This window comes from Amblyomma maculatum, chromosome 1 (assembly GCF_055883805.1).
Source record: "Amblyomma maculatum isolate TAMU_Amacu chromosome 1, ASM5588380v1, whole genome shotgun sequence".
Classification (NCBI taxonomy): Eukaryota; Metazoa; Arthropoda; class Arachnida; order Ixodida; family Ixodidae; genus Amblyomma; species Amblyomma maculatum.
Genome location: NC_139344.1, coordinates 215,857,191 through 215,884,297, shown reverse-complemented (window position 1 = coordinate 215,884,297; position 27,107 = coordinate 215,857,191). Strand labels below are relative to the sequence as shown.

The following is a 27,107-nucleotide window of genomic DNA, read 5'->3' as shown; positions in this document are numbered from 1 at the left end:
ACCTGGTCCTGTGTTCGCTGCACCCAAATGACCCCTCTGAACTTCTTAACCTCATGCGCCCACATAACATCTGTCTCCCCTGCTACGCTTTCCTTCCCTTGGAATTCAATTGGTTACCCTAAGCGACCATCGGCTGTCCTCTTACATGCTCTGCCCATGCCCATTTCTTCTTCTTCTTCTTCTTCTTCTTCTTCTTCTTCTTCTTCTTCTTCTTCTTCTTCTTCTTCTTCTTCTTCTTCTTCTTCTTCTTCTTCTTCTTCTTCTTCTTCTCCTCCTCCTCCTTCTTCTTCTTCTTCTTCTTCTTCTTCTTCTTCTTCTTCTTCTTCTTCTTCTTCTTCTTCTTCTTCTTCTTCTTCTTCTTCTTCTTCTCTGTGTGTTCCAATTGTGTTTGCTGTGTCTCAATTATTAAACGTTATTTTGCTTTGTTAATCAGACGGCCATGCTTCCAGACCACACATTGCATGTGCGCTGCAGCACTAGAAGTTCCGAAAGCACTGCAGAATCTGCAGTGGAGAAATGCGAAAGCCTGAGTGTTGCTGCTGCACACGATACATCGCGCGCCCCTTGTCGAACGTAACTATACAGCCTCCCCGTGCTGTCCGCACGCCGCGTCTACAAAGCCACCGGGTCTGCCGGTCGCTTCCTCATCTTTCTCTCGCAGGCCTTAACTCTATGCTCTCGCCTTTCTTTGTTGTGACTCGGGGTGCATGTTTCGCGGCATAGGTGGGACGCGTATCTTGGCCCTGATTCCTGGCGGGATGTTTACCATCTTGTGAGTGCTACGTTCGGCCCATTGAATGCATCAAAATTCACCGGCGTGGATTTTGGTCTACATGAAAGGAACGGCGCAGTATATGTCACACTTGTTTCTGTGGACAGACAAAGATTAAATCGGCTTCAGATATCGAGGTTTTGCGAGAATGCTGGTAGTAGTGCTGCAGCACTAAAAAGAAAAAAAAAACAACGCATAAACAGACATCCAACAGGTGCGCGGTGCTCCGCTGATGGTGCCCGGAGCCCCGGCACCGAATAATGTACCCAACACTGTTTACAAAGGGAAGCTCTCCAGAGTTCATATGAACAAAACCAAAGCAGACAATAAGTACATGTACGTGAATGCACATTTTACGCAAAATGGAATCACCCTAGAAACAAGTATCTAGTAAGACGTGTGGCGAGCGCAGGGGCCGTCTTCTCGGAAGCGCCCGAATCTCTCGACGAGAAATTCTCCGAAACACGGGAAAGAAAAATAATAAACCAGAAGAAGCTCGCACACATGATGATATTGCACCTTCAGTGTCTTGAAATGAAGCGCCATGATCCATTTCTCTACCCGTCCTCGTTCCCCCCCCTCGTGCTCTTTACTTCACGAAATCATTTGCCAACTTTCTCGCCACTCAATTCTACAGAACCCTTTGTTATGACTGTCCGAAATGAGCTCCGTCGGCAATAAACTATCAGTAATTAACCAGTGATGAGTTCAATAAGCATTCAATAAACTCAGTTGCCAGTTGTGCTTGTCTTTAGTGTGATTCTATCTTCCGGACAGCTTTCTCTGGCTGTGCATGCAGCAAAGGCTAGGACATGGAAGGAGATGGTCCTTGTCCTTTTGCCATGGGGTTTTCATTGTTCGTTATGGGTGCAGAGTGGTTGTGGGGGAAGATAGAGAAACAGTGAGGGGTCGTTAGAGCTAAGGTAGGCCGCTCCGCAAGGCATAGGGCAGACCTCCTTCCCTTTCCTGCGTAGCCTTGGTTGTAGAGCCAGGGAACGTTATCCGGAAGTGTAGTTATTTTATATTCATTGATGTGGTGTTGTTCTTCACCCTTGCTGATGTTGATGGGCAATAATGATCCCGCTGTGCTCGTGACCCAACGTTGCAACGCGGAGATAAGACCTTCTTCTGACTGCGCTCATTTATTTATGCTATTTGCACGCATTAGTCAATTACAACTAGCATAAGCCACACTTTCCAAAACTCACAAGGAGTTCGACGGTCGCAGGCTAGCAAAATCAGGCCAGAGCCCCCACCAAGCTGCACAACAGGCCAGTGTGGAGAGCACTGCGTGGAAACCTCCGTCAGCCTCGCTTCCGTCCGACTCGACCGTCTCGTTCGGCTCCGCCAGCGAGAGCATGCGCGCACCTATGCTCTCATTTTCGCGCCAGATTTCGGTTTTGAATAGATTTCTTTCCCGTCTTTTCAAGAGAAAATAAACAGTACAAAACCATGCAAAAATATCAACACATTCATCACCTCCAACAATCGGAGTTAAGATATAGAGACCACCGTACGTGGGCGGCGCCTCGGGTCACCACCCTATGTATACACTGCGCGGGTACGCCGGCGGTTGATCATCTTAAGCAAGGCAATGCTAGGAGCTCGTTGGTTTTCGGCCGGATGCGAACGCACGCACGTATTCCCAGCCTGCGGTCCGCAGTAGTAACCTCCAAGAGAGCATCGATTCCAAATGTGCTCACAATAACGACACCCTTGGAAGCATTGCGACCGCGCGGCTCAAAAGGCCATTAAATGTATCTCTGGGTATTTTGTAGGCAGAACTGGACACCTCCAGGTACCCAACGCAGCCGTTACTGTTTTTACTGCAGGGACTGAACAGTCATCTTCAAGGAGCATCTGGCTGAGCAGCGCGGGCTTCTCAGCCTACTCAAGCTGAACACTGTCTTGTGTTTGCCTTTCGCGCAACCTTTCCATGTATGAACGATTGCACCAGCTAACCCCACAGCATGTTCTACTCAAGTTATGACAAACTTGGCGCCTTTTGTAATCAGGAGTAAAAAAGAAGCCGCGCCGTATCTAATCCCGCTATAAGATGAACAGCTTATTGTTTCCTGGGCGCTATTGAAATATAAGCCATTTCACTCCTCTGATCGAATTGTCCAAACATCATTCGTCATAAAGCTAAGCAAATTCGCCGTGCATTTCAGCGTAGCAGCACTAAACATTGGGCTCCAGGTGACCTTGAAGGAAAAAAGGCTTTGAGCGGCCACACGACAGTGGGATGTCGTACTTGACCGCATCGCCGGCGTTAATTTTACGTCGTTGGCATGGCACAGAAAGACGTCGATATAGAGGAATGCCAGTAACAATGGGGCCGGAGTCCTTCACATCCTGCCCTCTTCGACCAATGAGCGTAGCTTTCTCTTCGGCGTTGGCGATGGGAAGAGTCGAAGAGGCGCATAGATCCAACATCGTTGCTAGGGGGGAGGGGGGGGGGGGTCTTTTGGGTTTATCTTTCAGACATGAACACAGACCGGAGTTAGCAGCAGCCTTGAGCTCTCCAGGACTGCCCGTCCGGAGGTAACAACAGCTCGGTCAGGTGACGGCGAATAAAAATGAAGGGGGGGGGGGGGGGGGGGGGGAATGTGATCGACCGCTTCTACCGCGGCGGCGCGCATCGCCCGACCTTGGATACCCGCCTCGGATGGCGTGTGGTTGTGTTGAAGGAGAACGCAACCCTGACGAATGGTGTGGCCGGCCACAGGTGCAGGCCGCTGGCGCCACGACGTCGCCTCGCCGCAGGCACCGCTTGCTGGGCACGCTCGGGTTACTGGGTGGGACTCCTCCGGCAAACAGCAGGATACACGATCGCAACAGCGTATTCAACGAATACGCGGCAAGTACTGCGCGCTATGATGAACGCCGCAGCACGTGGACACACCGTATCGAGCATCGTACCAGCGAACTTGTGCGTGTCTGGTGTGCTTGTGGGTAGGTGCAAATTCTGCGGGCAGTATGCTGACTTATACCACATGGTGTGGGCCTGCCAGCAAAATACAAAACTAAAGCAATAAAACAGCCAACTAGAGAGGGCTGGGAGGCGGCCCTGTCCAGCTCGGACCTGGAGGCCCCGCGCGTCCTGGTCCAGAGAGCTCGGGCAGCGGCGGCGGCCAATGGCGTCCCGGAATAGGGTCTGCCACTCAGTTTCACAACGAAACGCACCTCCATTCCCAAATCATATCATCATAAATAAATGTTTTCTCCTCCTCCTCGAAACCTAATGCGAGCGCTTGGCAACTGACTTTGTCGGACTGATGCAATTATGAGCTTTCATTTTTACGTAAAAATCCTCCCTGATTACCTCCAATGACGAAGCCTTCGGTTTGAAAATAAAGCAACCAAATTTGTTTTCCGTTGTTTGCCACGCATTACCCTGAATCCGCAGCCGCTCAGGGCGTGGTCAAAGCTGCCCAGCGCTGTTGCAGAAAAAAATTGCCGCTATTATTCTCACACTCACAACAAACGTTTCTACGTTTCTCATTTCGGCGCTTTCAAATCGCGACTACGCATTTTCAGGCAGGATATTGAAATGTCAGGCATCTCCGTAGCACCGATCACTTGGCCTCCACCGTTTTTTCCGGGTGGCCCCGAGGCTGCACGGATTTCCCTTGCCCGCACCCCGAGTGGCACCGCCGCGAAGATACGCATCCGTACGAGTCCGAACGTGTGCGCGGCGACGCGAGGGCTCGGCGAACCGAGGGGGGCGAGGTCGCGGGGCGCCGAACAAAGGGAGCGCGCTGTGCTCACTTTGCTGTCGTGCACGCATAAAGCTGTAAGGTGCGTGCCTGGCTGGTGCGCGCTGGATATCTTGGACATTTGGCGCGTGTCTATGCACCTCGAGGGAATGTCACGCTTTTCGCGCGGAAGACTGTCTCGCCTTCGATCGAGGCCGGAGATACGGTGTAGGAAGCCGAGTACGGCATTGCGGATACGGATCCTGTCCTCTGAATGATGAGTGTGCGTCCGACGAAGTCGAGCGAACAGAAAATAAATAAAACAAAACTCGGGTGAGGGGATCAGGAAAGACAGGAACAAGGTAAGGGGCTCCAGCAGGAATCAGGGCGGGCGTGTAGTCACACTCTTAAAGAAAGGCAAATTCCACGCGGCGGCAGGCCATGAACAATTGCTGACTTAATTGGCAAGCGTGAGAAGGCTGCAGCTCCGCGAAGCGTACACTAATCGAGAATGAATTGTCCGAAGCAAACCGTAACCCGGCGTCGCAGTCGGCTCCAGTGGAGCAACTCAGTTCCCAGCCGACGCTCTGACATGAAGAATACGACGATCGACATTGGCATGGGAAGGAAGGGGAGGCTTCCCGTGTTTTTTTTTTCTTTTTTTTAAGGGGCTGGACAATATATATTCCACGAAATTGACCTACACCAGGCCTTCCTCCCCACCATCTGTAGTATATATTTTATCAATACTGCAATCCTTGCTCGAGATGCTGACGCGACTGCTGAAAACTTGACACTAACACCGGGCGGTCACGTGGCAGTGACTTCATGCAACTCGAGCCAAAAGCGCTTCTTGGCCTGTGGACAAGTTACAGCGTAAATAACCGGTCTACTCCAATAGCGTTTGTTTATTGACGGAAGAAAGAGGTCGCGTTTCCTTCTTAATTTGTATTCTATAGAACCATAATGTCACTGAAAGTATACTTGTTTGTTCTGGTTTCGCGACTGCTTAGAAGTCATCGCACGAAATACGTTTTCTTATTGCGTTATGCATTGCCTTTATATGGATATATGTACGTACATGTAGTTTCTGTCAGTTTATTAATGGGCATACAAATCTGCGAACCAGGAGGGGGGGGGGGGGATGAAGACGATAGTGAGCAGATGTCAGATGTGAAAAGCCTAATATATTGCACGTTCAGCTGACAAAAGTGAGTGATACCACGGTGAAGGTAGATGCCGTAGCAATCGTAATACAAATTTTGTTGCGTGCAGAGTGGTTGTGTGATTCTTTATGAGTGTAAAGTAAAGGCCAGTATAATATTACTACACTTTTTTTTTTTATCCACATCTCCCATTCGATCGCAGTTTAATGAAGGAAATATGGGTAGGTGCAGTGCACAGTATCGGGGCCCCGAATCCTTGAATAATGCATCTTCGATGTCAATGAGTACTCCTTCCCTTATTACGAATATTATCATCCTTGGGTGTTTCCCATAAAACCTTAAACTAATACTGATCGCACTTCGAATTATTGATCAATTCGCTCTCGTCCTACCATCTGCTAACCTTCCTGGCTAGCTCAGTTGGTAGAGCGACTGCCTCGGGTTCGAACCTCGGACCAGGACGAATTTTTGCTCAAATACAAAGTTTCTGAGAAAGCTCTATAGCTTTCCTTTGTAGCCTAGCTTATGGCTGCGTTTAGGTATATGTCAATTAGTAATCACTCCCTTATTAAAATGAATCTTTCACCGGTAGCAATTTTTCTCATTTTTCATTTCTACAAAAGCTATTAAAGCTGTTTGAAAACTTTACTCATCTTAGTCTGATGGGGCATTGCAACATTCCATTCCACCTTTGTCTGGATATTTCTTAAGGTCCAGCAGCTGAATCATTTTCTGATGTGACATCTCATGAATGATGTCGCGAGTCGGGTGCGTGATCGGCTGTCGCATGCGAACAGAGAGCCGCTCATCTCGACCGATGTTCAGACTTGCAAGGCTGACCCGCAGATCACTTTCCCGAATCGGTATCGTTCGCAACGAAACTTGTCGATGTTGACTTTTCATTAGCAATGAGAAGTAGGATGTAAAACTAATTTCCATTCACTTCAGATCAGTCGTGACGAAAAACTGGGTAACTACATACAGTGGGATACAACTAGAAAAAAAAAAAAAAAAAGAGGCATGTGCCCATCAAAGCAGGACCTTCAGGCAATGGCGCCCACCTATCCTCGCAAACCCGTAGTGATTAAGTCTTGGTACGTACCCTTTCAGTAGCCACACCCCGCTTGGGGGTTACGGGGCAAAAGCCGCCTCTTTTTCTTGAATTGCATTCGACTAGAGACTTTACTGTGATACTAGAAGAGTTTGCAAATCTGCTACCCGCTGCAATGTTCTTATAGGGCGATGCCTACGCGCCATGGAACGGTTCTATAACGTACAACCTTTGTCGAAAATCTTCTAAGTCCTGTAGCGGCGGGCCCAATTGGAAGCACTACTGGAATACCTTATCTCGAGAATGGCGAGGACGTGATCCCCCATCTACCGAGGTTGCGAACGCTGATGACGCGCAGCGAGCCCCATATTACTGGGCTTAGAATGTGTTGTATGTTTTTGCAAATACTGTAACTTTCGATTCCAGGAAAAAGAACTTAGAACTTTGAGTGAGTTAGTTTGCTTTAAGACGTTGCGTTGAGGAGAGATATCGATCGACGCTAGCGCAAGAGCCGAAACGGGAGCCTGTTTGATGTTATACAGATATATGTGTACCGCGTTTAAAGCCGGCAGGTGAAACGCATGGACTAGGAGCACTCAAAAACACAGCCCCTTTTTCTCCCACGTACTTCAGTGTTGCCGTTGGGCGCATAGTAAAACGAATTTGAGCACAAGCTAAATGTGGCGAAAAGTAGCTACGCCACTTGACCTTAGCGCCAATTAGCAGTCAAATAGGACAGCAAAAATTAAGGACAGCATAGGTCAGCGGTTTTGCTTGGTCTTCAAGCCACGGGTGCGTACAAATAAAAAAATAACATCAATGTTCAATGCGCGTGCATGTGGCTTATCTAGAATAGATAGTGTTCTTGGTAGGGTAATTTTAGCGCAATCAAGACATCGACTGAGCTGGAACGTAAAACATTAAGGCTGTGTTTTCGTAGGCACGTAGATCGAATTTCAGCAACATAATTGTGATCAAGGAAGTTTTCCTTCATTTCGCCGTGCAGATCTACTTTTGGCGATTGAAAGATGGGTTGCGCGAAAGCGGCAGTCACAAGAGAAGACAGGACGAGAGAAACGCTCATCCAGACTTGTGTTCTCTTGCGATTATCTTTTAGATCTAAAGCTCTATTATTCCATGTAAAACCCAGAGTTTTGCCTTTCCCCGAGTCAGTTACCTTGAAACAAGACCAAGTTCAAACCAAACAGCACACCCCCAAGTCTAACAATGCATATAAGTATAAATTGGTTTCGAAGTAACTGGTAACTCACACTTCTCCGTGGACACCTAAACAGCGCCGTTAGGGAAGAGAGGAAGGTGGGAGTGAAAGTAGAAAGAGAGAAAGAGGTGCCGTAGTGGAGGGCTAAGGAGTAATTTCTGGACCACCTGGGGATCTTTAACGTGCACTGACATCGCACAGCCCACGGGCGCCTTTGCGTTACACCTCCATCGAAACGCGGCCGCTGCGGTCGCGTTCGAGCCCGGTACTCCGGTTCAATAGCCGAGTGTCTTAACCACTGAGCTACCTCGGCAGTTGCTTTCGCTCATTATAACCAGGTTTCATCATCATCATCATAAGCCTGGCTATACCCACTGCAGGGAGAAGGCCTCTCCCATATTTTTCCAATTAACCCGGTTCTGTGCTAGCTGCATCCACTTGACCCCTGCGAACTTCTTAACCTCATCCGCCCACCTAACTTTCTGCCGCCCCCTGCTACGCTTTCCTTCCCTTGGAATCCAGTTTGTTACCCTAAGCAACCATTGGCTATTCTCTCTTCGCACTACATGTCCTGCCCATGCCCATTTCTTCTTCTTGATTTTCACTAGAATGTCTAACTTGAGTTATTTCTCTGACCCTATCTGCACGCTTCCTATCTCTTAGTGTTACCCCTACCATTTTTCGTTCCATAGCCCTCTGAGTTGTCCTCAACTTAGTAGAACCCTCTTGGTTAGCCTCCACGTTTCAGCCCCATAGGTGAGTACAGGCAAGATGCAACTGTTGTATACTTTCCTCTTGAGCGATACCGGTAAGCTGCTAGTCATAATCTGCGAGTGCTTGCCAAATGCGCTCCATCTCAATCTCATTCTTCTTGTTATTTCCTTTTCATGGTCCGGATCTGCGGTTACTACCTGTCCTAACTAGACATATTCGCCTACTACTTCCAGTATTTCGCTACCTAACGTAAATTGCTGTTCCTTCCCGAGGCTGTTGAACAATACTTTAGTCTTCTGCGTATTGATTTTCAAGCCTATATACCTTTCTACTTTTCCTGTTTAGGTCATCATTCATTATTTGCAGTTCATTCCCCTATAACCAGGTTTAAGTAGGATTAAAACTCCACCATATTTTTTTTTTTTTTTGCGTAATCTACTTTTCCATCGTCGCCAACCATCGTGCCCAACAATGTGTCCTGCAGTTTTGTTTTTATCAAGTTTCAGTGCACTTTGCGCCAGGAGAAAAAGATGGCATTCATGCTTGCCACATGTTAGATCGAGTGAGCCGCTGTCGGCAAGTCATGTTGACTCTGTACACATCGCTCTTCGTAAACATAAATGATCAAAATGTAGCGGGGAGAGCTTCATGTACCTGTGATGGGGCAAATCAGCGCTGAACCATAATTTGATATCTCCTCCTCATCAGGGTTCGAACGCAGCGCTCGGTACAGTGTGTGTGTGTGTGTGTGGGGGGGGGGGGGGGGGGGGGGCTTGTTTGCGCAGCGAAAAACGAAAAAAATTGGGGGTGGCTACGTTACCTTTCGCAACCAAATGGCGCTGTCTCTCGGCTTAGCATGTGCGAATCTCAATAAAGAAGTACTTTAGATTCATATCTTCTGTTACTGTTGTATCTTCTATTACTAAACGGTGGCTAGTAAATGCGCCAGAACAAACGTTCGAAGTAGCCAGGAAGCCAAACTGAAAGTTTCATGGCCAGACAGGGTGGTAAATTAGCCAGTTTGGCGCAAAGTAGCCATCAACAGCAGCTCTGTCGTACTTCCACTGTAAACCTTTCTTTGTATGCACTTTCATTATCTCCTTTACTGCGCCAAGCTTACTTATTGTCCTCCTTTTTGGTTTTTTAAAGCCAATTTCCTGGCCTGATTTTCGCACAACAAAACAAAGCAGAAAGAGCACAAAGAATAAGAAAACGAATGCAACGGACAGTGGAAAGAGCTTTTGACTGATTAGCATTGACTTCGGACCTTAAGCAAACGCGCACAATAGTAGCGCCCTGCAAACGTATGTCACTTTTGTTTCGATTGTTCTTATGATTAGGCGACAAGACATTTGGGGAAGTCGTTATCGCCGTCACTGATTACAACCTTTGTTGTTGTGCGGTATGAGTTCGAAAGTTGTCAGAGGCCTTAAAGGCTAACAAGTAATAATAAAAAAAAAAAGATACTGATCCCGTAAAGACCAGCAAACTTCGCCACAAGTTTCGAAGACAGCAACTTTGCCTCTCAGATTAACGCTGTTAGCGTTACTTCGTTTCGCGAAACACACTGCGCCACAGGAATTTCCCTGTGCATTCTGTGGCAAAAACTCTGAATGGAAAAAATGGATAGAAAGATGTGTACGCCCAACGGGGAGGTGACATTTTTAGGCTGGTTGCATAGGTCAGGGTAAACTCTTAACACCGGGCAATTGCATTAAATTGCACCAGTTTTTATTCTTAGAGGTCTCTCTGTTATCTTACGCGCTTACCACAATTCATCACACGTCGAAGGAAACAGTAGCAAAGCGGGCAGAGTGGGCGGGAGGCAATAACGCGAATTATACTGGAATGTATGTACAGAGTGCATCCTCTTCTGTTGGTTCTGCACGATAGTCACACTTGCGAGCGGTGACTGCCGCATTTTAGAAGTGCAAATACGTGGTCGCAATCGATCCTTCAAGCCCGCAGCGTGGCGCATAAATTTATGGTCGTATACACACGCAGGGGTGCATGGAAATCCGCGGCGACGTCTCCTTTCAAGCTGGTGTCGCCTCCCCTACTATCCGTCGAGCAGGCGCGCGCGACCAGGCCGCACGGCTCGGTGCTTTATAGAAATGTGTTGGACGCAGAACGGGCCAAGCGGTGGGCTCGCGGGATGCGTCCCCTCCTGACAGAGATTGATCTTCCGGCGGATAAGTGCCCCGTCCGCTCTGCTTTTCCTTTTCTCCACTTGTTTATACGTGCGCGAGTCTGTCTTTTCGCTTTGCTCGGGCGCGCGGATTCGAAAGAAATCATTTTTCTAGCTCGGTTCCGCACCAGCCGCATCAATTAGTGCAAAATGTTTAACGTGTACGCAGCGACCCGAGCGAGCCAGTGGCCGGCTGCAGTGGCAAACAAAAGGGCCCATTCGGAGGCCACTTTCCAAACAGCAGACCGGGTTCCCCAAAAGTGGCACCCCAAGCCTCTTCCTTCGGTGGGTGGGATTAGGAGGAGCCAAAGAGCAGCGCTTCGCCGCCGCGGCGACCCCTCGCCGCCGCCGAGATAGCGCGCGCAGCGCGCGCATCATCGCCAAAGCAAGCCTCGCACGACGACGCCCGCGGGGGAAGAAAGTCCCGCTCACTCTCCTCGCGCGCACGTGTCTGGACGAGGAGGAGGAAGCGCGAGAGAGGGTACGCTCCCTCGCCGCAGTCGTGCGCTCGCTTTGTGATGCAACACAATGGTGTCATCTGTCGACAGGGGAGCTGCGAGAGCACGGAGCTAGCGGACTCGAGCAGCCGCAGCAGTCAAGTCGCCTGAAGCCGTGGGCCCGAGTTCGACGCCGGCCCAGGAGCGCCACTGCCGGAGTGCGCCCAGCCCGCCGCCGCTGTTGCCATGTGCCGCCGCGAGCCCTGCTCCTTCGCCAGGTGAGGCCCCCGCCCTTGCGCGCCCCCGGGCGACTTCTTCCTTGAGCGGCTGCTGCTGCGCTGCAGCGTCCAATTATCCGGGCCGGCGCCCGGGCGGTTGCTGGCGCGGAAGCTTGCGTGCGCGTCGCAAACGCGCCAGCGTCCTGGGCGCACGCCTTCGGGCACGTGTGGGCCTGTTTGCAACGCGCCGCATGCACTGCGCTTTTTCTGCGGCTGCAGGTGCAGTGCATGCGCTCTGCCAGGGAGTCGAGTGCTGTTGCCATGCTTGCCACTGTGTTGTCATTCTGCTTTAGCATGCTCTCGCGGACGCGTCGTTCATGCATTAGTTGCAAACGTTGCTCTGCGCATTTTTCAGTGTATTGCACGAACTGTCAGCGCCTCGTGATGAACTTACTGAGACGTGTACTTACACTGTTTGGATAACTTAGCGGGCTATGTTACCACCTGTTGGGTGTTGCATCGATCGCTCACTACGGCCGTAAAGTAACAAAAAATCAGAGGTAGGTTTTTATCGCTCCTGTTTTAACGGTGCACAATTGAAACGTGTAGCGTACTGTCCACAGCAGTTCCGTAATAAAATGTCACTTATGCGTTACACCTGTCTGTAACGTTGTCGCCTCCGGTCAATAACATGGTGTGCTTTTGTTTTCGGAGAACGCTATGTAAGAACACAACATTATCGACGTCCTGGAGCCTATTTGGTTTGATGCACAATGACTATCATAAGCTATCTTTACTAGTGGCGACAGGCAAAACCTCGCACATCCAATTTGAAGAGGCAGAATATAGCACTAACGCGCTCGATAATGCTTGTTATTACCTCGCAGCGACATCGTTAAAGACAGAGCACACTTTCTCCTCGGCAAGCTGCACTTGAGTATTCTGTTATCTCTGCGGCAAGGAGCGGGGCGCTGCTGCTCACTGCATATGGGCGTCCTTTCTTTTACTGGGAATCTCATCCGTGGAAGGTTTGAAGGGATACTGCGGCTACATCAGGTGGCAGCGAACGAGAGACATGATGATATCTTGTCATTCGCCTAGCAACAGTACCCTGGTGTCTTGTCGCAAACGAATAAGAAATCAGTAACCCAGCTGAATATTATATGGCGCGTCGATGACAGTTTGGGACGATACGTGGTTCTCTGGCGCTCCGCGTCGCCAGTTTAATATTGCATGATGCTAATCTCCGACTACAGGCACAAAATGAGCTCGGTCGTCACTAGGACAGCGATGCGAGCAGTGATTTTCGCCGCTCGTAAGTCGTTGTCGTGGTACTGTTCACGTCGTTCGCACGAATGCATCTGCGTGCCCACCAGCGCGCGACGATAGCTTGTTTTCGGCTTGTATGCACCGGCAGATGAGGATCTTCGTCGTGCACAGCGAAAATAACATAAATGGCTGGTTGCGTGAACCGAATCGCGCTGCGCGACTTTTGCTTGCCTTCCGCAGAGCGGTCATTTGCATCGGAGAGAAAGAGATTACTGAAATAGATTCAAACACTCACGTATTCGCGCGCGGGAGTTAAAAAAAAAAAGAGAAGTATCGAGAGCGAAAGAATGAATAGCAACGATGATCGGTTGGCAGGTGTACAGTCAGATGGGAAGTTATTCGAGAGGTCTATTTGCTCACCATTAAGTACACATAACTGCGTCCATGATGAATGGTCTTATGACAGCGTCGCGCTGATGAAAATGTCGTGTAGAGTGGGTGCCTGATTGTGCGTTTCGTGTCGTGAATTGAGCATGTCGCTGAGCATGTGCATGTTTGCCCTTGGAAATGTGGAACACATAATGCACGCGCAGTGGTTTTCATATTCTGATGAGGAAAGTAGGGTCGAATGGAACATCTGCGATGAGTGCGCAGTGTTCCATGGTTCTTTAGCTGTATATTCAGACTAACTGTGCTAGTCATTGAACCCTGATTACTGTTCTGTTTTCGTCTCTACGATTATATATTTGCGCCATTAAATCCCGCTTTTTTAACAGCCGCTCATGGTTTTCTCTTACGCTTTTTCGAATCGACACAAGCTGCCTTGTTCAAGTTTTTGAGAAGTATATAATAATAATTCGTTCTCAGGAAGGGAAAGGCGCAGTATCTGTCACACTGTAAGGAGGAAGGTGGGAGTTAAAGTGGAAAGAGAGAAAGAGGAGCGGTATTGGAGGGCTCGGAGGATTTCGACCACCTGGGGATCTTTAACGTGCGCTGACATCGCACAGCGCACGGAAGTGCATGCTGTGGATGTATTGTCATTAGAGGGTCAGGATTTTCCGCGGCTATATATTAAACCAGGTGCTCCTCGTAGAGGTGGTAGCCAAGCTTTTATACGAGATGGAGTGTCCTAGTGCAGTGACACCAACTGAAATTATACTTACCGCTGTTCAGATTAAATTATGAAGTATAATTACCTAACTTTTGAAATACTGCCTTCAGGAATAAAGTTTCAGTTCAGAAGTAGAGTGCGCTGAGAACCAGCTGGCTGAAGTGTTTTCACGAAGGTACTGTACACGCAGTTTTGCTCACCAGCCTTGAAAGGAAAGCTACGACGTGACAGCTGCTGGCGCATACCTGTTGTCCATTATGTCACAGTATGTCTTTATTACGAAACTGGCTGCATGCTGTGGCGCCATCATTGCCGCACCTTGCGCTTCTCTTGAGCCATTTCCGCGTTTGCGACGGGCTCACTAAATATCGCCTGTCTCGCTTACTGTGTAAACGCACCGAAAGGGTTCCGACCCAGGGCCAAAAGCAAAAACGGGAGTCGTGCTCCTCAAGTGTATCTACAACAACGAACTGAAGAGTGTGAGTTGTCGCGCGATCGGTGCTTGCATATTAAGGGGAGCTCTTGTATACGGCAAGAGCTGTTTGATCCCTCGAAAGCTTTGCGTCGAATGCCGCTGAAAGCACTTGTCGAGGAGGACGGGCGTCGCAACTTCTCGCGTGCCGAGCATTCGTGCGCGTTTGCCTGCATGGGCGCGGCCGAGGAGCGTGTCCTGAACCATCGGATGTGCTTCGCTAGGATCAACTTCGCCATTTGTGTCGTGCCAGTCTGTAGTCCTGGGTCTGTTGCCGGTCGGATTGCACGCTCTCCATGAACAACCAATAGTTACAGATTATGCAAACATCGTGCCGTTTTTTTTTTTTTTTCTTTTTTTTCCAATTTGGTAAAAGCTACTGAGGCGAAATATAAAAATGCCCTCGTGCCGTGTGCTTTCAGTGCGCCTTTAAGAGCTTTCACTGAAGATGGTATAAAATTACAGCGGTTATTTCTTTTTTCTGCTTCATTTTATCACCCCCTAAATCATTTTCCGCACTGCGCGGTTCAGTGTCCACCTCCAAGGAAGCAGTTATTGCGTGCACTCACGCGCGCAGTGCTTTATAGTAATCATTAGTGGGAGACCGGATGAAAGCGCAGCGCGTGCCACTCTCTCGTTGAGGACACCTTCTATGCGCAGCAGGGATTAGGGATGGGTTGGTAGGGACGTGGATGCAATGCGTATTGCGGCAGGAACAGGGGCGTCGCGAAACCCGTGAGAAGGAAAGCGTAAAGGGATGTCGTACGTAGCATCGATTGTTGGTAGCCAGTGAGACGTTCCCATTCTAAGCGAAAGCATTGTATCTCCCATCAGTAACGAGACCAGACTTGGCCCGGCGTGCGGAAGGATGGTCATGGAAAATCAGTTTGAGCTAAAAAAAAAAAATATTCGCACGGACGCGAAACTTCTCAAGGCGGTTCCTGTAACCAAAGGAAAGTAATTGAGCTGAAAAGAAACTTCAGTTAATTTGCGTAGGGTGGAAATCGAACCCAAGACACGAAGGCTTATTGGCCCAAGCTGAATAAAGGGGGACCTAGTGAATACGCAATGTTGTCAATCATATACAGTGGTAATGATAGTTACGGATATTGACATCAAGCGGTAGTGGCATTATGAACATGGCCCGTTCCATTGACAGAACGGTGTATTGAAACTACACTATTAGGTAAGCTCTAATGAGCGAGGCAGTTTGATGTCGAATAGGCCATAAATGCTTTCGCATTCACGACACGTAAGCAGTCTTAAATGCCCCTCTGCACACCCCTGATACAGCCCATTCTCCCCGGATCTCGACGATGGCAGTTCTAGCGCAATGGTTACGCGCTTCCAGTTTCTCTCGCTGGTGTAAAACAACCTTTGCATAGTTGACCTTCAGTTTCTCCAAAGACCATCGCATACAGCGGTATTTTTCGATGTCGGGCTTATACGACTGCTTGTCTTCCGGAATTACGAAATTTTTACCAGTGTTTATTCGAATTCGGACTTTCCGCGGTCCAGAAATTAGCAGTGTCCAGACAGTGCAGCTCACGGCCGCGGTAACTGCTTTTAGATAACGACGTAAATTAAGTCTGCCATCGCTACGTTAAACCAGAGAAGGACTCTGTTTAAACGGACGGCGCTCAAAATTAGGCTCCGTCTTATGTCAGAGGGTCAAGGCACAAATGGATATCTCCAAAAGGAAAGGGCTTTTCTTTTTTATTTATTTATTTATTTATTTTTTTTTTTTTTTTTAGTCCTTTGTCGTGCGTTACTGACTGAATACAGCCTTTCCAAGCTCGGCTTGATCAGAATAGGTTTTAACTCGATAGCGTTCAAGGCCCCGTTTTCCGGTAAATCTGGCTTTGTCGGCGTCGATGTTGTGAGCGAGAAATCTCGCCAATACTTCTAGCAGTTGGTAGTTGTGAGGTCATGTGTCCGGGTACTGACTGATCGTCAGGCTGCGTGATGTCACGAGACCGTGGCGTGGCAGATTTGGCGAGAACTGATAGCTCGGGAGGCTGAGATTGAGAGAAGGCACAATTAGATCCCGAGTCAGACATTCTACTCTCAGGGTACGCTGGGACATTCGGCTTTACACCCATGCCGGGTGGCCTTTCACGTAATGTGACGTGCTGCGTAATCTGACGATGCTATGACTATTTGTTAGCAGAATTGCTACTAAGAATTTGCGATTAAGCTAGTAGCAAAGTGCATGTAAGTACGCAAATGAGAAACTACAAGGGGAGCCGCAGAAAGGAGTCATTAACACTATGCGTCATATCCATAATTAAGGTTGAGCTTAAGTGCCCCCCTCCCTCCTTTTGATTTTTTGTATAGATGGAGACGGAGGGTAACTCCCTGAAAATGCGGGGACGCAACTGTTGTTCCACTAAAGGATCGAAAAACAAATTCGGGATAAAATCTCATGTGGCAGGAAGTTGTCCAAGTAAACTAGCACTACTAGATAGGCGTGTCGCGAGGCCACGTTGCGCAACCTCCACTCGGCGCAATTTGCACGCGCGATAAGGAAACGCCGCGCACGAGTGGTGGGTCTTGGCCAGGTGCGACGCGGGAACCTGTTGGATCGGTCCACGCGTGGCGACGGCGGCGGCGAGCCCGTGGCGCAAGGGGCGCCAGTCGGCGGTCGAGCGGGCGCACGCCGCCACCGTTATCGCGACCCCGCCGGGCTGCTACCGCGTGTGGTGGTGTCGATGCACCTTGCATTGTGTGCGCGCCGGGCGCCACCCCCCCTGGCGATGTGGTCGAGGGGGGCGCCGTGCGGGGGCCCAACGGACGGCCAGTGACACGGCGCCGAGAGGTGACTGCGGCGATTACGCGGCCCGCAGACCTCCCCTTTCGGTTCACGGGGGCTCCGCGGCGAGAGGCCCGACCGCTGTGCCCCGGCGGCGCTTCTCGAGGAAACGCGTTGCGTAATGGACGGCCGCCTCTTCGATGCGGGGGTAACAACTATCAGGTCGCCGCCGCCGCCGCTTTACGGCCGCTAATGGCGCGCGCGCCCTTCGCTGCTGCCGAGTCTCGCGGACGACGCGTGTTTATTCTGCCGCTTGGCGCGGGCCGATCGCCGCCGCCGATGATGACTTGCCAAGAAAGGAAGAGGCGCACGGTATAACACTTTGCGACTCGCTTCTACATTACCGCCAGCTCGGCTCATCGTGTGGCAAACTGCGCTTCGGCGCTTAGTAACGTCGCAAAAGTACTTTGCTGCCCCTGTGCACCTATAAAAGCGCGCCCGGCTTCGTCGCAATATCGTGAACCATACCCGAGTCTGGAGGCTGCTCCCAATGTCGACACTATTTGTCTGCCAGTGCATTCGGAGCCAAATGTGGCGGCTCTTCGAGGTAAAATGCGAGTTTTATGAGCTCCTGTAAGTGCTGAAACAGTCTTGTGGGCGCGTAACGGATGGACTTCCTAGTGGCGTTTGTGCATTGCAGTGATCCAATGTACTGCAGTATTCGCTTAGGTTATCTTTAAATTCGTTTAAATGAAATTCATCCGCCCCAACATTGGCTTTCTGACAGCTGCTTGATTCTGATAGCACGAGCTAGGCACGCCCCTTCGTCGTCATTACGGCCTTTATCCCGTCCATTAAAAGTGATTTAATAACGAACGCCGATTTGGATATATCTCTAAGCGTGCGTAACTATGCTGCGTTCCCGCGCGGTGATGACTATTGGCTGGCTGCCTTTCTGCAGGCCGAACTCGCTTGCTTTTATTGCTTTTGTGCACCAGGTATCGTGAAATACGAAACAGTTCTCTAAATAGGGCAGATAACTAAAGTGCGAACGAACCTATACGGAAATATATACTTCAGGCCCGGCATCGCGATAGCGCGCCACGTTCTCTGGAGTGAAACGATAATTTAAGCTAACTGCAACTACGTCGGTGTATTCTACCGGCAGGTGCCCTGGCCGATTCCATGATGCCGCTTGCTTGCTTGCAACTCTACTCATCAATGCTCCGCGACTGGCACGCAAGAATTTGTCCGTACGCATGCTCCGCGCACATTTCGCAACTGTTATTTTAAGCATTGCACGTAGCAGGGGAACTGTCTATGTAACGAGGCTGAACTTGAGTTCGTAATGAAACAATTTCAGGATGAATTTTTGCTGTTCTGATTATCACCCAAAATTATATTCAGCGTCCTCTAGTTCGGTTTGGCCCGCGACAAGGTCATGCCAACAGAACGTCAAATGCAAACGCACGTTGCTGCTACGCTTATGCTTGGTATTGGTACGTAACGGTATTTGCAAAGTGGTCTCGCGGGAACTCGAGACGATTATTTGCGCGAAACGAGCAACTTGGAGCTCTCTTGGCGTAGTTCAGCTGGCCGGTTGTCCGCCGCACGATGCGTGTGGCGCGCCCCTCACCCGGGCCGTTTCTGAGTCACCGGTGGCCTCCTCCTCTCTTTTGCCGACAGCACGGCTCTGACGCACCGGGACCGCTCTTGGTCTAAAACTGGCAAGGACCTGAGGAAGATGGCCGACGCCTTCGAGACGTGCCGGAGACCGACTGCCCAGGTGAGGACACCTGTCCGGCTTCCCCACCGCGACTGGCTGCGGCATTCCGCGCTGCAGCACGGCATTGCAGACCGCGTTGTAATCTTGACGACTGACCTGCTAGCATTGACGTTGTCACATTCAGAGAGGGTCATACCGGAGTACAGGTTTTTTTTTTTTTTCTTTCTTTCCTAACTGCATCGAAAGTCGTTGGCAGTGCCCCCGAGGAGATGCTATGTTGCACGCGATCACTAGGCATTGTTTGCAAGTAATGGACGCGGTGGAAACCCGGAAGTGGCTGCCTAGAACGCGCAGCCTCTTTTCCGCACTCTTTTGTGGAGAGGTGCGTGCGCTTGTAGAGAGCGCATCCTCATGTCCTTGTTTGCAGTTCGGGCTCTTCCGAGTAATGTGCTTTGGGAGTTCTCTGCGAACCCACTAGCTGCTGTAATGTTACACTCGGTCAGTTTGTCGTCCCACCTGCGTTCTTTTTGGTCGGCTGCTTCATTGGCATTCAGAAGTTCGCACCAGTGTATTTTATGCCTTGCAAGCAAAAATATCTGTGTAAAATCGCGCCTGACCCGGCCTTCATTTAGCCGTTGCAAGAGTGGTGTCGATGGTTGCAGCCAGGAAGCTCTTTTACCAACGTCTCTATCCGTATCCCTGTCACTGATCTTCATTGGGACAACGTTAATCGAACTGAATGCAGGGTAGAGGTTGCCGCACGGCTACTTTAAAGCGCAATTGAGCCCGAGGCTTTTCAGCTCGATCCTGTTTGGCTCAATCATGATTCCTAAAGAGCGCTTGCCGTTTTCAAGCGCAATCAAAAGCTGGCGTTGACACTTACGCCCTCACTGTGTTTTTGTCGTACGAATACTTTCGCCCTTCATTGAACTCGGATCTGCATCTGGGTTTTCGAGAAGGATTGAAGCATCTGGTGCTACACGGGCGTTTTGAATGACCATTGAGAAGCTTACTTCGCGTGTGGGCTAGGCGGTGTCGATATTATAAAAACATCTTAATACAAAAGAGCACAACAGTCATGCCATTTAATACATTTCTGTGCTAGTATTTCAGGTATTATGGCATTCATTTTATTATAATTTTAGAGCTCGCTGGTGACGAGGGTGTCGACGTCCGCTCTCGAATGTGCTTGAAAACTCCCTCAGGAAGCGGCTTCGAGCCAAGCATGCTCGGGCTCGATTGTAGTTGAAAAGTTGCCGTGTGACAACCTCGATCTGCATTGAGTTGAATGCAGATCGAGTTCAGTGATGTTCGAAAGTGTTAGTGTGACAAACGTACTAGACACAAAAGCAAGTTAATGAAATAAAAGCAAAAATACTGTTGAGTAAATTAATTTAAATGCACAGCAGACTAATTTTTGTGCACTCTACCCGCTTATACAAAGAAATGCTATTGCCCCTGACGCAACTCTCATAGTGCAGTATGAGAACTGTTTCAGTTGCACCTCAGCGTGCTGCTCTAACTTGGCATCGCCAAGTTCGTCGTCGTGTAACGCTGCCACCGTTATAGCTTCGTCTTCTCGCAAGACCGGCGGAAATACGTTGGTAAAAAAAAAAAAAAAAAAAAAAAGAATTTGGAATTCCCATGTATCAAAGGATGCTTCAGTTCTGCTTGAACGCCTCGATGCAAATCGAGTTCTGTCAGGATCGTGTGGCAACGGTGGAACAGCTTCGGCTGGTTCCATTCGCTATATGGAATAGCGCCTGCGAAGTAGCTGCAAAGCTGGCTAGGCGCTGATGGCGTCCTCATCTATCTGCGCAGAAGCAGCGACTAAGGACGAGGTGGGCCGTGGTCCGCGCCTCCGACTGGCTCGTCGCAAGCGTCACGCGGTTCGTTCGGCCCGACAGCGTTCGCCGAGGAACCCACTTCGCGAGGCACATCTTGAATAGGGTGTTCACCGCTGTCGTCGACTACTTGGCCAGATGAACCTTCTCCAGCGAGGGCTGGGTAGCGGTCGTGCATGTCATGCGCCTTGAAAACGATCTCGAAAGTTGGCATTCTCTTCAATGAAGCATTAGCGAGCACCAAAGAAACGGCAAATTTGCGAGAACTATAACGAGAGCACTGAATTCCTCCCAAGTGCTGGCAAGGTAAATACTCCTCATATTCATTTCCCACCACCCGATTCTTGCCATCTTCGGCGCATTGGATGAACGCCACAAAACGTTTTCTTTTTTTTTTTTTTTTCGAACGAACTTGTCGTGATTGTCAGAAGGCCAACTGGTTTGACTGCAGAGTGGTGGCAAGCACTCATCTGCTCATATCTTTATAGCACTGCCAAAGCGTATCCTGTTTGAAAGCATTCGCATTACGTCTGAACTAACGCAGATTGATGACATGTACTTACGCCTATAGCGTGGCTCGATCTCATGCGCATATTTACGAAGCCACGTGAGTAAAGGGCCGTTTATATATTTTTCTTCTTTTTTATAATGCAAAGTGCGCCCACTGCATCTTCACTGTCAACAGCTTGGCTAGTTGTACAGTAATGGTGCGGGCTGGGGCATATTACTTCCGATTGTTCGAGGGCTGCTTCAACGTAATGAACATGAGCGGCTTCAATAACGTGAAAGTTTCTCACGTTATTTTTTTTTTCCTTTTTTTTTTTCTTTTTTTGCGGCCATACGCATTTAGAGAGCCAGGGCGAATTTTGAATGTGAGGAAGGTTGGCTGGAGGAGCGCCTGCGTTTAACTTCTTCCAAGTATAAGTGTACTACATGCTGTAGGGACGCGTGCTTTAAATTTTCTATGGACCACCGGTGGCCGCAGGCAGGCCTACCTTTTCAGCGAAAGATCGCCACAATCTTTTCCTATGCAAGTGCAAAGCTCGGTGAAGTTGTGCCAACGGTGCTCAGTGCAAAGATTAGGGCACTATTTTGTCTGATGCAGTGTCTGCCTAGCTTTTTTTTTTTTTTTTTTTTTTTTTTTTTTTTTTTTTTAATAGCCGACGGTGCAAGTCGTTGTGGGCGGTAAACTTTACCGCCGCAGTCGACGCTTGCTGCAAGGGTTTATGGGAGTTTGTTTAGTCGCGAAGAACCGCACGCAGTGGGCACCGTAACGCTGAAAGACAGAGAAAGAAGGGCTTTTGCCTTTTACACAGGCACAGATCTCGAACAAGACAGGAGTGAGGTAAAGCTGTAGCGTACGAAGGCAGCAGTAGAGAAACAAATGATACTCGTGTTGCTGCGCATTTATCTGGAGGCCAAATCACGTGCACTGTAGCAGTAGTCGTACAGGTACGGACAAAATTAAACGGAGCACGCCTTTGCCTTGAAAAAGTTTTCACGTGCTGCCTAATTGAAAGTGGCAGTTGTGGTATGTGACGCTAGTGCGCTTTGTCAAACACAAATAAAGTTTCATTGTTTCCGATAGGGAGAGCGTTAATAAAATTACAACAAACTAGCGTGCTCCGTTTACTTATGTCCGCATCTGTACCTGTACAGATTAGTTTAGCCATTTAAGCTATTGTTGAACAACGCCACTTTCCAGAACTGTACCAAGGCACCGACTCTATAGTATTCAGCCAAGCAGATGCACCGCTCCTTGTATGAAAAAGAGATTCCACTTTATCGTTACGAACTTTTACACGAACGTGAAGCTCATCTTAACGAATTCTTTTCATCATTTTTTTTTTTCTAGTGTGTTCCGCCCTCTTGGCGACCAGGTAGCTGTGATATTTCTGTACGTTGCTAAACAACAACTTTAGCAATAAACTGTGGTGCTTGGCATGTTCTGGGGATGGGCTGTACGAGTCATTGAAAACCGCAACTATTCGTTTCGTATTCCAGAGATGCGAATAACAGAGTTGCGCCGGTTGGACAAATTCTCTAAGGGTAAAACGACACAGTGGCATCTTTCTTCGAAAGCGTAAAATATTGGCTAATATCGCGTAGTGCTACCAACATTGCTGAACCCAATGGTGACGAAGTGTATAGTGCAATTGAATAAATATTCCGAGAGTGTTCCATTTCGGAGATCTCACACGCTGGGTGCATTTAGTTTATACAGAGTGTTTCCAAGATTGCTTTCAGCCCTCTCTCTCAGTGTGTAAAGAAGCGAATTTGGAACATCGTACTTAATCATGCATATTCTTTCTTTTTGCGCTCTTCCAAGAACGAGAAGATTTACATGGTAGTCAAATGTCCACGCGTTTTTAGTTTTCTTTCCGAGGAACAAGACGTTTCCTTTCGTATATCTTGAAACAGCCTGTATACAGATAAGTACGCTGTCATTTTTATATCACTGGTGTTCATTTTGACTCGCGAGTTTTTGAAGCGTTGAGATATCATTGTATATACATATATTCCTATACTGTACATAAGTTTTTGTGTTTGGTGTTTACGCACGCACTGCGTTATTCTCTTTATGCATCCAATACACGCATTGAGCTTTTCTTTTTGCCGTGTTTTATTTTTGTTTTTCGAGTTTTTGTACAGATACCATATGCGTTTGCCGTGCACTTCTTATGTTTCTTGATGTTGCGAAGAGTATTATGTGATGCGCGGTGTGTTGTGCGGCTGCTCGATTGTATTTTCTTTTTCGCAGTGACCTGCAGCTTACAATTAAACGGCTTTTCTCAAATACCCGAGTTTTTGTCAATTTTCTTTCTTCGTTTATTCTGGTGTCGCAGACTGCTTTGTATACGGCTATACTGGAGCAATAGCATCGGCAGCCCGTGACGCAGCTGGTTCAGGCTGACAGCAGCGGCCAAGTCTGTGTGTTCAGCCCACAGTCGTAAAAGAGACATTGTCCCGACGATTTGCGAGACCTCATTGGCCGAAACGCACTCGGGCGTCGCTTCATAGGGAAGTTACGACGATGGTGCCAAACTGGCCTAACTGTGCCGGAACCAGGTGCGGCGCCCTTAAAGGCCAGTAAAAGTTTCGCCGTAATTACCATCTCCATTGTAGGTCACGAAGGTCATTGCACCGGCTGGCATGCGTTCACTTTCTTAATGGGTGGGCCGCGGTGCTAGCGCTGGGTCGGTCGCCATTGAAGGGGCAGGAAGCATCAAAGGAGGGAGCTGGCAAAAGGACGGGATGGGAAAAGAGGACATGATGAAAGAGGCCGATCCAAAATGATCTCCTCGAAATTAGCATCGCAGTATGGGGAGCGCCGATATTATGTTACTGATACCCTCCAATAAAACTTTCTATGGGCCGACGGGAGAGAAAGGCGTAACGGGAAGGGCCAGCAAGCAAGCAGCGTAGCCGTGTGAAAGCGACGGGCGCACCCGAACTGGGTCCATAAGGAAGCCGCGGTGAAGGGGTTCGCCAGGTCCCCGCGCGCCCTTTAAATGTTGCGCAAGGAGCCGCTATTCAAGAGGCGCTGCCGCCGCCACTGCCCCCGGCGGGATTGCGCAAGCGGGGAGGTACATCACTAATCCTGTCCGGCGTAGCCGGAAATAAGTGGACTGACGAGTTTCGCCCGGGAGACACAGCGGCGCACCGCGAGGAGCTGGGAACGAGGGGGTCGCCCCTGTGCCGAGGTCAGCGGCGTCGCGACGACGCAATGCGCGGCAGGCGTCGTTCGCGTCGCCGCCGGCGTTGGGCAACCCCACCCCTCTGATGCTGGCTGCGCAGAGTCCCCCCCGGTTTCTCGGAGCAGTGTTTACCTTCGTAAATGGGACGGATGCTAACAAACTGAGCGACGGCAGTGGGGTCCAAACTCGTACGGTTTTCTTGTCGGTGGGAGCGGTGCCTGTCGCATGGCTGCTGCGACGCCTGTTACTTTTAAAGGTAAGATGGCTCCAAAGGAACTTGTCGGAGGACAGCTGGGTATGTTGCCTGGTTTCGGCGACGGTGAGACAATGGTTCCAGCAGTCTAAAGCAGAGCACGGGCAGTATTCTGAGGCCAGGCCCTTGTCATCGAGCACGGGCCCGCTATTTTGTCACGCTAACTGATCCCGGGCCAAGTTCCCGCATCAGTTCAACAGATAACCTGCTTACTGTGCGAAAGCTGTCTCCTGCGGCACAAGTAAACAAGGCGTTCCAATTGCAATGACTCTCGCTCTTGAAAAAATAAATACTGCCAGAGTGGGATAGCACATTTGAAACTTTGATGCGTTTACATGTAGTTTTGTCTCATTATTTCATGGTTGTGGTCGCGGACCCTTGCACGCCCGTCCGCACACTACACGGTCATTTATGTGGTCGTTAGATGTGTTCCCGAAGGTGGCGACGCAGACGTTATGAAGATCGACGGCACATCTCGACGTGACGGCGTCAAAGGCCCCGCTCTCCAGAAAATCCACTGTCGACGTTGTGAGCGCAAAATCACAGGTATGCCTCTCGCAGGTGGTAGTTGGCAGGTGGCGTGGCCGGGCACCGATTGGTCGGTGGACTGTGTGATGTCACGAGACTACGTGACATGGCCGAGCTGGTTGCAGGTGCTACCTCGGTCAGCTCCTTTGGGATAGGAGGGCGAGCCGGGCATATCGAACCCTTATGGACGCTGACTCAAACACGCTATACTTCCATACAAAGCCACGCAGGCACGTTCGTACATAATTACGCTTGCTGCATGCCAATGAGTATGTGTGAGGAACTAGCGGGTATGAATAGGGATATCATATAGTGAGGTTAGGAGGCCAAATGAGGAATAGAGTACTAAACGGCGGGCATGTACTATGTTATCGAGGTTTACCGGAGGGCGCTAGAATTCCTTGTTAATAAGCATGTCGCTGGTAATATGATGAGCTCTATAGCATTAACGAGAGGGTAGCAGGCATCGCAATTAAGTTCAATTAGCAGTATAAACTGAAGGCTGTACAAGCCTATGCGCCTACATGTAGTCATGATGATCAGGCAGTCGAAATCTGCTACGAATATGTAGAATAGGCAATGGGGAAAGTATACTGTACTGATGGGTGACTTTAGTGTCAAAAAAGCCGGCCGGAGACAAGGTAGTGTCAAAAAAGCAGGCCGGAGACAAGGTAGGGGTTGACCATTGACTTTAGGGATAACAGGGGGATATTAGTTGAATTCGAAGAACGCAATAACTTACGAATCATGAATTCCTTCGTGGACATCGCAAACTCTTAAGGGGGAGACTAAAAATTAAATTATTTCATACTGTGTTCTAACCCTGGCATTATACAGGATGCAGAGATAATCGGAAAGGTTCGATGCAGTGACCACAGAATGGTAAGGTCCCGAATTAGTGTAGATTTGAAGAGGGAAACGAAACATTAATAAGGCAGAAATCAATCAACGAATTAGCGGTAAGTGGGAAAGTAGAGAATTTCAGGATCTCGCTGCAGAATACATATCTAACCGAGGAAGACGACCTTAGTGTAGAAGTAATGAACAATAATTTTAGAGATAAATCACTGAGTGCGCGGTAGAAGCAGCCGGTAGGATAGCTAGAGAGGATACCGGTGAACTGTCTAAGGAGACGAAATATTTGTTTAATACCAAAGTATGCAAGTATCCAACCCACAGACAAAATAGAACTGGCACATTGATATCAAAGCTAATCACTAAGCGTTAAATGGCCGACATAAGGAAGTATAACATGGGGAAAATTAAGCATGCTTTTAAACAGTGGTGAAGAAATTAGGCATAGGCGAAAATCAGACGTATGCACGAAGGGATAAGGCAGGCAATGTCATTACTAATATAAACAAAATCGAAGTATCTGAGGGGTTTTATAGTTACAGTAGTAGTCGAAGTAGTCCGGACTAATATAAGATTGGCAGTAGTGATGAGGGATCAGACGTTCCACCAGTAACAAACAAGGGGGTTAAGAAAGCTTTAGAAGCTATGAAAAAGGGGAAAGCTGCTGGGGAGGACAACACAGCAACGCTCAGGCTTACGTATTTCTCAGGTGGAGATTCTGCAGTGATCTCGGAATATTTTTTTTTTTTTTTCAGGGATATGGAAAATGCCTTTGCTCTGCAGTGGGTGTAGTTCGGCGGTTGATGAATGAATGTATGCGATAATAGATGTTAAAAATAAAGGGATTAGTGATTGAGTAGCAAAGCAAAGGGAAGCGCGCACAGACAAGACCACTGTCGCTGTAGTGTCATACCAATGCTGGCGCCTTAAATGCGGCCTAAATTTACAAGGCGCCTTAAAGTTGGTTTGCTAAACACAAAAAGAAGCCAAAATAACATAGGCTGTCCCGCTCGGCGTTTTGAACAGTGGTCCTGTCTGAATAGCGCCGAAGTTCCGATAGCGGAATGAAAAGGGTTCTATGCACGTGCAATATACTTTGCATCAACTCTGGATTTTTAACCAGATATCTTTTGCGG

The 27,107-nt window shown here is 49.0% G+C and overlaps 1 long non-coding RNA gene across 2 annotated transcripts; it reads left to right on the top strand.

The window, feature by feature from the left end:
• Nucleotides 1-11,184: 11,184 nt before the first annotated feature.
• Nucleotides 11,185-22,499, top strand: LOC146205597 (uncharacterized). Of its 2 annotated transcripts, XR_014704217.1 has the most exons (4): nucleotides 11,185-11,289; nucleotides 11,357-11,523; nucleotides 18,754-18,853; nucleotides 20,615-22,499. It is a non-coding gene; the product is annotated as an uncharacterized LOC146205597 (long non-coding RNA). The 2 variants fall into 2 exon arrangements; XR_014704216.1 differs by lacking the exon at nucleotides 11,185-11,289 and having other exon boundaries at nucleotides 11,312-11,523.
• The last annotated feature ends 4,608 nt before the right edge of the window (nucleotides 22,500-27,107 follow it).